Source organism: Bos mutus, chromosome 18, assembly GCF_027580195.1.
Source record: "Bos mutus isolate GX-2022 chromosome 18, NWIPB_WYAK_1.1, whole genome shotgun sequence".
Classification (NCBI taxonomy): domain Eukaryota; kingdom Metazoa; phylum Chordata; class Mammalia; order Artiodactyla; family Bovidae; genus Bos; species Bos mutus.
In genome coordinates, this window is record NC_091634.1 from 60,406,839 (window position 1) to 60,419,239 (window position 12,401).

Below are 12,401 nucleotides of genomic sequence, written 5' to 3' on the forward strand. Positions count from 1 at the left end.
ACACCCCTGCTTCCTCCCCCACCACCGGCTCACCACTGCCCTCGAGCCCCGTGCACCTGCGCTCCAGGAGGGCCCAAGGTGACAGCCACCTTCTTCTCTCCTGGTAACAAACCCCTGCCCGCCACCACTGGCTCCCCAACCAGGAATTTGCCCTTCCTTTCCAGCACTTCCCCTGACCCTCTGCTGTCTGCTACTTCTCCCACCTCCCAAGGTATCTCCTACTTCCTGCTGGTTCCTGCTGCAGCCTCTGGCCATCTGACGTCTTGGGTCACTTTTTCCCTCCCAGCCCCTCACACACCCAATCTTTCCTTCCTGTTCCCTTATCAGCCTCTCCCTTTTTGCAACTTCTTTTCATTTCTGTTTGAATAATAGCTTCCAGGCTCACCTGTCCTCCCCTCCCCATCTCACTCTACTCCTGCATCCAAAAGTCTGGTCACCCTTCTCAGTTTAGATTTCCCTGTGCCACCTTGTCTTGCGCCAGGGCTTCCCTGGCCCAGTGGAAAAGTTGGGGCAGTGCCTTAGACGGCCTGTGTCCTCCCGCCCTTCAGATCTCCCTTCGTTTAGTGCCCTGAGAGCTGGCCTGGGTGTCCAGCAGAGTGACGTGATGGGGTATGCCAGTTTTGCTAGGGAGAGGGAAGTAGCACTCTGGGCTGCATGCAGCTGTGCATTCCAGGCTCATGATGATATTCAAACCTCTGTCTGATCCCCGGGTGTATTTTATTATCTCCATTTTAGGATGTGGAAACTGGGACCCAAAGAGACACTATAGTAGTTCGAGGTCAGTTTGTGATCTGAGGGAATCTGAGCTAGATAGTAGAAAAGTCAGGTGTGTCTGATTCCAAAATCAGTACACTATCCATTCCAAGAACCTTTGGGTGTGGGAGATGATCTTATCTATTGGGCTCCAGGTAAGCCTGGGCCAGAGGCAAACTGACTCTTCAGGGCTACCCCAGGCCCAGCTGTAGGACTGGGGACAGTGGGGCCATCATGCTTGGACATAAACCAACAGTTGCTCCCTGCTTCTAGCTCTTCGTTCAAGATGGCCCCAGCAAATGCTTTTAGGTCTTTGGATGAAAGGACTTGACTCTCACTGTTCCAGGTGTCTTCACTGAATCATCCTGCCCAGTTCTTTAATCATTGATTCACTCACTTGATGTGTTGATGATTGGCAGCACTGAGCTAGGTACTGATACCAATGGACTGAGGTACCAATGGACAAAACAATGTGGTCTCATTCATGGACCTAACACGCTGTGGTAATTCTTCAGTTGCCTGTTGCTATCAGAGTAGGAATCAGGGAGAACTTTCTGGAGAAAGTACTGTTTACTCTGGGAGCTAATCAGTGGATACCTGGCTTTAGCCAGGTGGAATGTGGTGAGAACAACACTCCAGACAGAGGGAACAGAATACCTGGAGGCTCTGAAGGGTAAGGACTTGGCAGAGTCAAGGGACAGAAATAAAACCAATGTGACCAGAAGCTGGTGGGCACGGAGACGGAAGTGGAAGGAGGCCGGAGATCAGCCAGGCGGCTGTGGTCAGGATTTGGGGCATGATTCTAAGAACAACCAGAAGCCAGGGAATGGATTCAAGCGGGGATGTTTCAGGGTCAGATTTGTACCTTTGGAAGAGCATCCTTGCTGCAATGATGAGAAGGAGAGGAGGGAGCCAAAGTGGGTGTGCGGAGACCAGGCAGGAGGCTACCCTGTAGCCCAAGTGAGAGGTAACAGTGGCTTTGACCAAGAAGAGGGGAAGATTGAATTTGGGAGACTTCATAGGTAAAATGACAGGACTCACTATTCTGCAGCAGGAGCCCAGTTTAATGTTGGAAGCTGACATTTGGTGTCAGGTCATGCCGAAGGGGTTTAGCTGTAGCTATAACTGAAGCTGAGTGCAGGAAATGAGAGGCAGAGGCCAGAATACTAGAGACTTCCAGGCATGTGATGGCTTATGGAAGGCATCCTGTACTGTAACTATAACCTATCAACAGGAGCCTAGGGTGTGACCTCTCCTCCCAGCACCGTCCAGAGTATCTCTCCTGAGATGGCTCCACCTCCCGGCTCTGCTAGCCACCCAGCACTGTGGTCTGATTTGGTTTTGTTTTGCTTTGCTTCCCTCATAGCTCAGTTGGTAAAGAATCTGCCTACAATGCAGGAGACCCCGGTTCAATTTCTGGGTCAGGAAGATCCCCTGGAGAAGGGATAGGCTACCCACTCCAGTGTTCTTGGGCTTCCCTTGTGGCTCAGCTGGTAAAGAATATGCTCGCAATGCGGGAGACCTGAGTTCAATCGCTGGGTTGGAAAGATCCCCTGGAGAAGGGAAAGGCTATACCCACTCCAGTATTCTGGCCTGGAGAATTCCGTGGACTGTGTGGTCTGTGGGGTTGCCAAGAGTCAGACACAACTGAATGACTTTCACTTTCACTTGCTTTGCTTTACCTAACCTTCAGAGAAGGCTCTCAGTTTGCTTCCTACGCCTGCCCTCACCTGTTGCTCCAAGAGTCCCAGTGTGGCCATGTTTCAGGTGTCCTTATAACTGGGCTCCCACCTGAGGATATGGGGGAAAAATCTAACATCATACTTACAAACCTGTGGCCCAGACTTGACCTATGGCCATAATCACCCAATACTCCAGTTGCTTGTCAGCTTCCGTCTGCAGATTTCTATTCTGGAAACAAGTGTAGGGTTGTCTTTATATTGAGGAGGAGAGGTAGCCAGACGAGAAATCTAGAGAAGCTGTCCCATCAGAGAGAAGCCCTCCGTGTAAGGCCTGAACACAGAGAAGACACTTCTGTTCTTCTCTCTGGTTAAGCCCTCCTAGCAGCCCCTGTGCTGCCTTCTCCACCTCTCTCCTCTGCTCGGACTTGACCAGGGACACTGACACCTGTTGAGGCTAGAACCCAGCTCCTGTAACGTGAGGACAAGGCGGGGCCTTGACAGGCAAGGGAGTATCATGAACCAGCTCTATTCTCTGGGGCTCATTTCTGAATGTTGCCCATCCTCAGAATCCTTCTTCCCAAGTGTAGTCCTTGGCGAGGAGCCTGCTGGAGCTCTGCCATAGAATTGCAGGGACAAGACTCAGCCCCGTTGTTCCCCTGTTCCCCACTTTACCACACCCCCTCTGTATACACACTTACACACACATTCATTCACACTCACAGGAAAGCACACACACGTGAAACAAGTCAGACTTGTTTAAGCCAACATACTGTGGGATGAGACAAGGTTTGTTATAGCCTTGGACTTGAGAAAGAGGTGAATCAGTGATGGCTGAGCAGGGAAGTTGGCCCTCTTCTCAGCCGGGTGCTCTGGGCTCCTCACTCCAAGCTTAGGTAAGAGTGGCTCACATTGTTAGGGGGTGTGAACCCCATTGATTGAGCTGCAACCAGCTTTTTTTTTTTTTTAAAGAAATAAATGACCTCCCATGAATCAGTGTCCCAGTTTTTTTTTCAAATTGGCATAGGACTTGAACTATTTAATGTTTATCTGTAAGTAGACTCACTATCTGTTTTACCACTTACTTGCCCTGGGCATTATTACCAGTGAAATCACAGGTTTTACATGCATGTTGAAAATAGAGCTGTTAAAATAAATACTCATCCTCCCATCCCCTAAAATCCTGAGCACCATCAGTGGAATGAGTATCACACTTTGGAAGACACCTAAAGCGGAGCTTCTTAACCCTGGTGACCTGCGGAGTATTTTCTGAGATTGATGGAAGAGATGAAATAATGTGTAAAAACGCATGGTTGTGCATTTTTCTGGTGAGAGAGCTACAGCTTTCATCACAGTCCAAACAGAATCCTTCCCTCACTCCAGACCTGCCACGATGAGGAAAATAACTCTGAAAGGGCAGACCATATTCCCCCCACCATATCACACTGCTAGACCTCAAGAATGCTTCTTGTGGGCAGACATCTAAGCTAGCCCCTGGAGAAAAGCCCTGTTTGAGGAGACCCTGGAGGAAGGCAAGCCCTGACTCCCAGCGCCTCGCCTGCTGTTGGGCTAACCCTGCTTTCTGAATGTCTCTGGGCGTCGTGTCCTAGTCCCGCAAGGTATACCTATCTCTGAGTGGCTGAGAAATCCACAGATTCTGCCATGTGTGCTCTGCCAGGTTCTGAGGGTCCGGCCATGCAGAGGTTCAGAGCTTGAGTAATTAAGGAGGAGATCTAAGTGCAGGAAGACTCAGGATTTCCACCCCACCCCAGACTCCGGAACAGCTTGAGCACAGCGCAGCTTGGAGCACAGGTCTGAGCGGAGAGTTCAGGTAACAGCCGGTGCTTGGGGAACTTGCCAAACTGCCCCACCTGCATAGCAGAGTGGGCATGACAAGTCTGCTGACTGACAGGGGTCACGCTCTGCTTAGCCTACAGGAGGGCCCCCTAAATGGGCCTGCCTGGCCCATCAGCGGCTACCATCCTTTGCTACCTGCCAGGGCCTTGTGGTGGCAGGTGTGCTTTACCTGGAGGATGAAGCTAGTGCCAGCTGGGAGAGAGCCAGGGACCCAAGTCATGGTGGTTCCATGTGACATGGGGTAAACACAGGCTCCAAGACTGCTCCCTGGTGTCACGCTGGAATTCAGAGAAGGGGCTTCAAGACCTAAATTAAGGGGAAGGTTGAAATTAGGGCTTCCCTTATGGCTCAGCTGGTAAAGAATCCACCTGCAATGCAGGAGACCTGGGTTTGATTCCTGGGTTGGGAAGATCCCCTGGAGACGGAAAAGGCTACCCTCTCCAGGGTTCTGGCCTGGAGAACTCCATGGACTGTATAGTCCACGGAGTCACAAAGAGTCAGACACAACTGAATGACTTTCACTGTCACTGGAAGTTAGGACTCTATGGGGGAAATTAAAAGAAACAGGAATCTCAGAAACACCTGAGAGTAATCATTTCTGGAAGCATTCCCAGCAGAGAACCAAAATTGATACCTGAGCAGCTCCCATCGTCTTCACTTTCTTTATTATTTATCTTAAGACACACACTCACCATTGGTCCATACGTCGCCTTCCGTTCATTTAGACAGACAAGTTGTGAGCATCCTGTTCTCTCTGAAACCCACCGTGGTACTGAAAGTGCCCTTGTCAGGGTCATCGGGACCTTCCCCTGGCTAAACCTGATGGTCAGTCCTCACCTGGCCTGGCAGAACTCTGACATGGCCATCACTCCCCTGTCCTTGATAGGCTGTGTTCACCTGGCTTCTGGATACCTCACTCCCTTAGCTTTCTACCTGCATTTATTTTCTTCTGCTGCTGTAACAAATTGCCACAATCTCAGTGCGGTGAAGCAACACCATCTTCTCTTCTGATTCTGGAGTCAAAAGTCAGAAATGAATTGGCAGGGCAGCCTTCCTTCTGGAGGCTCTAGGGGAGAATTTGTTTCCCCCCTTTTCTGGCTTTTAGAGGCTGCCCATGTTCCCTGGCTCCTGGCCCCAGCTACCAGTCACGTTGCTCTCTCCTCTGCTCTTCTGTCTCTTCTCGTTCTTGGCCTCTGATTCTCCTGCTTCCACCTCTCACTTATAAGGAACCTTATGGTTACGCAGTGCTCCTCGCTCCCACACACACACCGGACAATCCAGGATCATCTCATCACAAAGTCCTTAGTTTAACCACACTGCACAGTCCTCCATGCCATATAAGGTAACATAGTCACGGGTTCCAGGTGTTGGGATGTAGATTTTGGAGGGAGTGCATTATCCCACCTGCTTCACCCCTTACGGTTGTTAGTGCTCAGTCTCCACCGCTAGTTCCTCTTGTTCCTGGTTTCCCAGAACGGCACATAGAGCTTAAATGGAACCACACAGTGGCGTGCCCCTCGATACAGCTTTTTTCACTCAGTACTACATCTGGGAGATGATCTGTGTTGTCCTGCTGACTCCATTCCCTGCTCTGTCCTAAAGGATCCAGAGGTTATAGAAGGGAGTGGGGGATAAAGCAGACTGGTGGCTGGGGCAGACCCTTGCTCATCCTCACGGGCCTTCTGAGTCTTCCTTCAGACGTCTGCCCACTACTCCCCTGCCACGGCCAGAGCCTCGTTACACTCATTACTGCAGCAGTCCCCTGGGCAGTTCTCTCCCTCCCAGCATTCCCTGCAGCCCATGGCCTGCGAAGCTTTCCAAAGAACGTGGTTATATTACAGCAGTATTCCTAAATCTTCAGTGGCTCCCAATTGCTGCATCCACGGCTCCACACCCGGAACACTTAGTTAAATTTGGAGTTAATTCAGATAACTATCCACTCTACTTCTTCAGTCTCCTTCCTTTCCCATCTAGAGCTAGGTTTTTCCTTCTCGCACACTCACACAGCACTTGGCCTCTACCTACATTACAGCATTCAAAATGTTCTTCCCTATTCACTGCTTTCACTGCATGTCTTATCTTCTCGACTAAATTGTAAACTCCCTGAAGACTGAAATTGCTGGACTCACCTGGGTTTCCCTGGGAGACACTAGCACCCTCGTGCCTGCCAACAGGAAGTAATAAATGTCTGAATGAATGAATGAATGAACGAGCTGCTGAGAGCAAGGACGGCTCTCGATCGGCGTTTCCAAATGCCGAGATACGTGCCAAATTGCAAAGGAAAGCGGTGATGGCACGCACAGGATGCTTCAAGTAGTAAGATGTGGAGTCGCAAACAAACCTCTTTCCAGTTTCTTCTTTGTTAGCGGAAAGGACTGTGAGCTGATGGAAAGTATGGAGGACTATCAGGTGAGTCCCTCATTTCTGCCTTTGCCCTCAGTTTTTCATCAGCCGGAAGGAGTTGCCAAAACACCTTCCACGTGAGGCTACTGCAGTTCACTCCTACCCAAGTCCCCGACAAGGGTAGAAGTCAAAGGAACCATAGGAAATGCCGATCGAGAGCCCTGCTTGCTCTCAGCGCTGTGGCTTGTAACCGTGTGTCTGTAAGTGTTTGGATGATGTGTGGAGGTAGAACCCAGGTTCCTGGGTTTCCAGTTCTGTTGACTCTTCCCTGTGTCTTTTCATGCAAAACTCTCTAAAGCGTGTCATCTCCAAACTGTGATTGTCAATCATCTCTAATTCCTGCTTATCTAAAATGGGCAGAAGATTCTAACGACCTCTCTTCCCACCTGCTCTTGCCCTCTGATGGAAACCAAGCTCAGTCATAATAGTAAGGTTGGAGAATACCAAACTTGATGCTAGCAAGAGCTGTAAAGTTATCATTGAGAAGTAGAAACCTCACTCAGGATTTGTTGTTGTGAAGCCTTGCCCTAAAACACAGTTATTCAAATGCATTGTTTCTTTATTGCGATAGTATATTGCAAGGTGTTAAAACAGCAATACCAAGTAAGCAAATTTGAGGGGACTTGTTTTAATATATTTGAACTGCGATGCATACAGAATGTCTTAAGGTCCTGTTAGAAGAAAGCTAGTAGCCAAAAATTCCATTGATGTAACTACACGTGACTACACACTTAAAAGTGAGCCATGCAATCTACATCAAACGTGGTTGATAATTACCTGAATGAATTGGTCATACTTTCTCCTTTAAAACAAGTAGAATTTAAAGGGAATAGCTCTGTTCATCCTTATATGCTCAGCAGAACCTTTTTCACATCGTTTAGCATTGTGCAGTGCTCACATTTCCCTCTGGAAAATGGAACTGGAGATTTTAGTAATGGCTAGTTTTGTTTTATAAAGTCCGAATGTTAGTAGTCCATAATAACCCACTTAATTGCTAATATATAGCCCCTAGTTTTGTGTAATAATGAACTTCTATGAAACAAGATCACTTACCCACAAAAATCTAAGAAGGATCTCACATTTTTAAGTCAAGTTAAGGCCCACACTTTGAGACTGACTACCATGGAGAAATAAGGAGCAGTTAGATTTTGGCCAAAAAAAAAAAAAATCTGACAGCAAAATTAGGATTGCACTTGGCTGCTTATTCTTAAATTGAGCAAATAATGCATTCAAGTAGTTGTTTTAGATGTGTGGGGTTTTTTTGGACAATATGTATGAAAGCCATGTGACATTCTAAGCTCTGCATTGGCTGTTCACAGCATGATCGTAAAGAGGGTCATTTTAGCAACAGCATTTAAGGGCTGAGGATCTCCTTTGATCCTTGGTAAACAAGCCCTTCTCTTTTGAAGGGCTTCATCCTTTGTCGATTGCCTGTGTTTCAGTGTTAAACAGCCTACATTTGCCAGATCGTTACTTGACCATGGAATTGTAACTAAAACAGTTTTCTCTCACTTTCATTGACTTCATGAAATTTTATAAGTTTTTGCATTGATTTTGAACTTTCACTTTGCAGTTGGGTTCATTTTATTACATTGTATATTGTCAGATGGTAGTAACCCCAGCTATCAGCTTGTCCCTCCTTTTCTCTGTTGTCATAATTACCTGTGAACATAGTTCATACACAAATTTAAATCACTAAAAGGAATGTGCAAAAAAATTGGGTGCCCCTCCCAACCTAGTCCCTGTGTAAACACTATCAACAATTCCTGGTGACCTCAGAGAAGCACATAAATTATTCTTTCTATTTCCCATGTAGAAGAGTTGTATGGTCAGGCTCCTTGGCAACTTGCTGCCTTTTTTTTTTTTTTTAACCTAATGATGTATTTTGTACTTCCTTCCACATCAGCCATGAAAGTTTTCTCCATTCAAGAACATGGGCTATCTTTCCATGTCTTTGAATCCTTTTTTATTTCCTTTATTAATGTTTTATAGTTTTCAGCATATGCGTCTTTCCTTGGTCAGGTCCTTTCCTGACATCCTTGGTCAGGTTTATTCCTGGGCTTTGTTGGGGGGAGGGGTGCAATCTTGAAAGGTATGGTCTTTTACATTCCCTTTCTGATATTTCATTGTTAATGTAAAAAAATGTAATCAACTTCTGAATGTTAATCTTGTATCCTGCTACTTTGCTGAATTCACTTATTAGCTTCTGTGTGGAGTCCTTAGGGTTTTCTGTATATAGTATCATAGTATCTGCATATAGTGGCAATTTTAGCTCTTCTCTTCCAATGTGGATACCTTTTATTTTTTTTCCTTCTCTGACTCCTGTGGCTAGGACTTCCTATACTATGTTGAATATAAACGGTGAGGGTCGGCATTCTTGTCTTGTTCCAGATTTTAGCAGGAAGCCTTTCAGCTTTTTTTCACTGTTGAGTATTGTGTTCGCTATGGGTTTGTCATAAGTGGCTTTTATTATATTGTGATATGTTACCTCTTTGCCCACTTTGATATGAGTTTTTATCATAAATGGATATTAAATTTTGTCGAATGCTTTTTCTGTATTTATTGAGATGATCATGTGACTTTTGACTTTGTCTGTGTGGTATACTACAAGATGATCATGTGACTTTTGACTTTGTTTGTGTGGTATACTACAAGATGATCATGTGACTTTTGACTTTGTCTGTGTGGTATACTACAAGATGATCATGTGAGTTTTGACTTTGTTTGTGTGGTATACTACATTGATTGACTTGCATATGTTGAACCATCTTTGTGAACTTGGGAAGAATTCCACTCAGTTGTGGGGTATATTTTTTATGCGTTGTTGGATTCAGTTTGCTAATATTTTTCTTGAGAATCTTTGCATCTATATTCATCAAAGACACTGGTCTGTAATTTTCTTGGTGGTGACTTTGCTTTGTTTTGGTATCAGGGTTATAGTGGCTTAACAGAATGCCTGTGGGAGTGTTTCCTCCCCTTCAGTTGTTTGGAAGAGCTTGAGAAGAATTGGTGTAAGTTCTTATTTGTATGTTTGGTAGAATTCTCCTGTGAAGCCATCTGGTCCTGGACTTTCGTTTGTAGGGAGTTTTTAAATTATAGATTCTATTTCACTTTTAGTGCTCCTTGTTCAAATTTTCACTTCTATGAATTACAGGAGAAAGTCTTGTAATGTGTATTTTACACGTTTCTGAACTGTTTACACCTTTTTGGTAAGCTGCCTATTCAGGTCCTTCGTCCATCTGTGTTGGATAGTTAATCTTTTCCCTATTAGTTTACGTGTGTGTGTGTGTTCACTCAGTCGTTTCTAACTCCTCGCAACCTCATAGACTTGCAGCCCGCCAGACTACTCTGTCCATGGAATTTTCCAGGCAAGAATACTGAAGCAGGTTGCCATTTCCTACTTCAGGGGATCTTCCTGACCCATGGATCAAACCTGATCCCTTGTGTCTCCTGTATTAGCAGGTGGATTCTCTGCCACCGTACCACCTGGGAAGCCCTAGTGATTTATACCGCTCTTTATATATAAAGTATATTAGCCTTTATCCATCATGCATATTACTACTTGTCTTCCAGCTCTCATTTGTCTTTTACCCTGTTTAATGTTTTTTTCCTCCATTTAAAGCTTTTAGCTTTCGTCATTCTTAGGAAGATCACCTCTACTTTATGATTTTATATATAAAAACAAAAATAGTATCCTGTTCATAGTTTTTATCCTTAATGATTCTGTTATTTGTTTGGTTTTGCTTAAACGTTTTATCTACTGGAAATGGGGGGGGGTATTATAAGTGACAAAATAGAGATTATTTTGGGTTCCAAATTCTCTAAATGACCAACTAGTTTTCCCAGTAGAGTTATGGAATAATCTATCTTTTCGCACTAACTAAGGGAAAAAAAAAACCACCTTTCCACACATTAACTCAGCCATTAAAAGGAATACATTTGAATCAGTTCTAATGAGGTGGATGAAACTGGAACCTATTACACAGAGTGAAGTAAGCCAGAAAGAAAAACACCAATACAGTATACTAATGCATATATATGGAATTTAGAAAGATGGTAACAATAACCCTGTGTACGAGACAGCAAAAGAGACACCGATATATAGATCAGTCTTTTGGACTCTGTGGGAGAGGGAGAGGGTGGGGAGATTTGGGAGAATGACATTGAAATATGTATAATATCATGTATGAAACGAGTCGCCAGTCCAGGTTCGATGCACGATACTGGATGCTTGGGGCTGGTGCACTGGGACGACCCAGAGGGAGGGTATGGGGAGGGAGGAGGGAGGAGGGTTCAGGATGGGGAACACAAGTATATCAGTGGCGGATTCCTTTTGATATTTGGCAAAACCAATACAATATTGTAAAGTTTAAAAATAAAATAAAAAAAAAACCTCAACATTCAAAAAACAAAGATCATGGCATCCAGTCCTATCACATCATGGCAAATAGATGGGGAAAAAGTGGAAACAGTGTCTGATTTCATATTCTTGAGATCCAAAATCAATGCAGATGGTGACTGCAGCCACGAAATTAAAAGATGCTTGCTCCTTGGGAAAGCTGTGACAAACCTAGACAGTGTATTAAAAAGTGGAGACATCACTTTGCTGACAAAGATCCATATAGTCAAAGTTTTTCCCGTAGTCATGTATGGATGTGAGAGCTGGACTGTTAAGAAGGCTGAGCACCGAAGAATTGATGTTTTCAAACTGTAGTGTTGGAGAAGACTCCTGAGGGTCCCTTAGACAGCAAGGACATCCAACCAGTCAGTCCTAAAGGAGATCAGTCCCGAGTGCTCATTGGAAGGACTGATGCTGAAGCTGAACCTTCCAATACTTTGGCCACTGGATTTGAAGAGCCAGCTCACTGGAAAAGACCCTGGTGCTGGGAATGATTGAGGGCAAGAGGAGAAAGGAGCAGCAGAGGATGAGATGGTTGGATACCATCACTGACTCAATGGACATGAGTTTGAGCAAACTCAGGGAGATAGTGTAGGACAGGGAAGCCTGACGTGCTACAGTTCAAGGGGTCACAAAGAGTTGGATGTGACTTAGTGACCAAGCAATCACACAACATTCACATACATGTTTTGGACTATTCTTTTTTTAGTATTTATTTATTTGGTTGTGCCAGGTCTTAGTTGCAGCATATGTGATCTAGTTCCCTGACCAGGGGTCAAACCTGGGCCCCCTGTGCAGAGTCTTAGCCACTCGACAACCAGAGAAGTTCCATATTTCGGTCTATTCTTGGACTCTATTCTATAGTAATGAAATCACTCATTTTTTAAATTTATTTTTAATTGGAGGATAATTGCTTTACAATGTTGTGTTGGTTACTGCTGTACAGTTACACGAATCAGCCATAAGTATACATATATCCCCTCCCTCTTGAACCTCCCTCCCACCCCTCTAGATGTCACAGAGTGCCCGGCTGAGCTCCCTGGAAACCACTCACTTTTTATTAGGTTTAAGGCATTAGGTTTTCCCCCCTCTTTGCTCCTCTGTTCTATTCCAGCCAGACTTCTGCTCCCACCTGCTCCACTGGAGAAAGCAAAGGGCAGGCCAAGACCTGAGAAACAGCTCTGGGTCATGTTGCCAGCCTTGGGGGAACACGGTCAAGTCTGACTTTCAGGAGCTTTGGCTGACCACCGCGCCCTGACCCTGAGGTCGTGTGGCTGGAGCAGGGGGAACGTGGCTCTGAGAAGCCCACC

General features: G+C 45.6%; 1 protein-coding gene across 1 annotated transcript in view; it reads left to right on the top strand.

Annotated features, from left to right (window-relative positions):
* Positions 1-12,401, top strand: part of FA2H (fatty acid 2-hydroxylase) — a 54,316-nt gene that overhangs the window by 326 nt on the left and 41,589 nt on the right. The window lies entirely within an intron of this gene.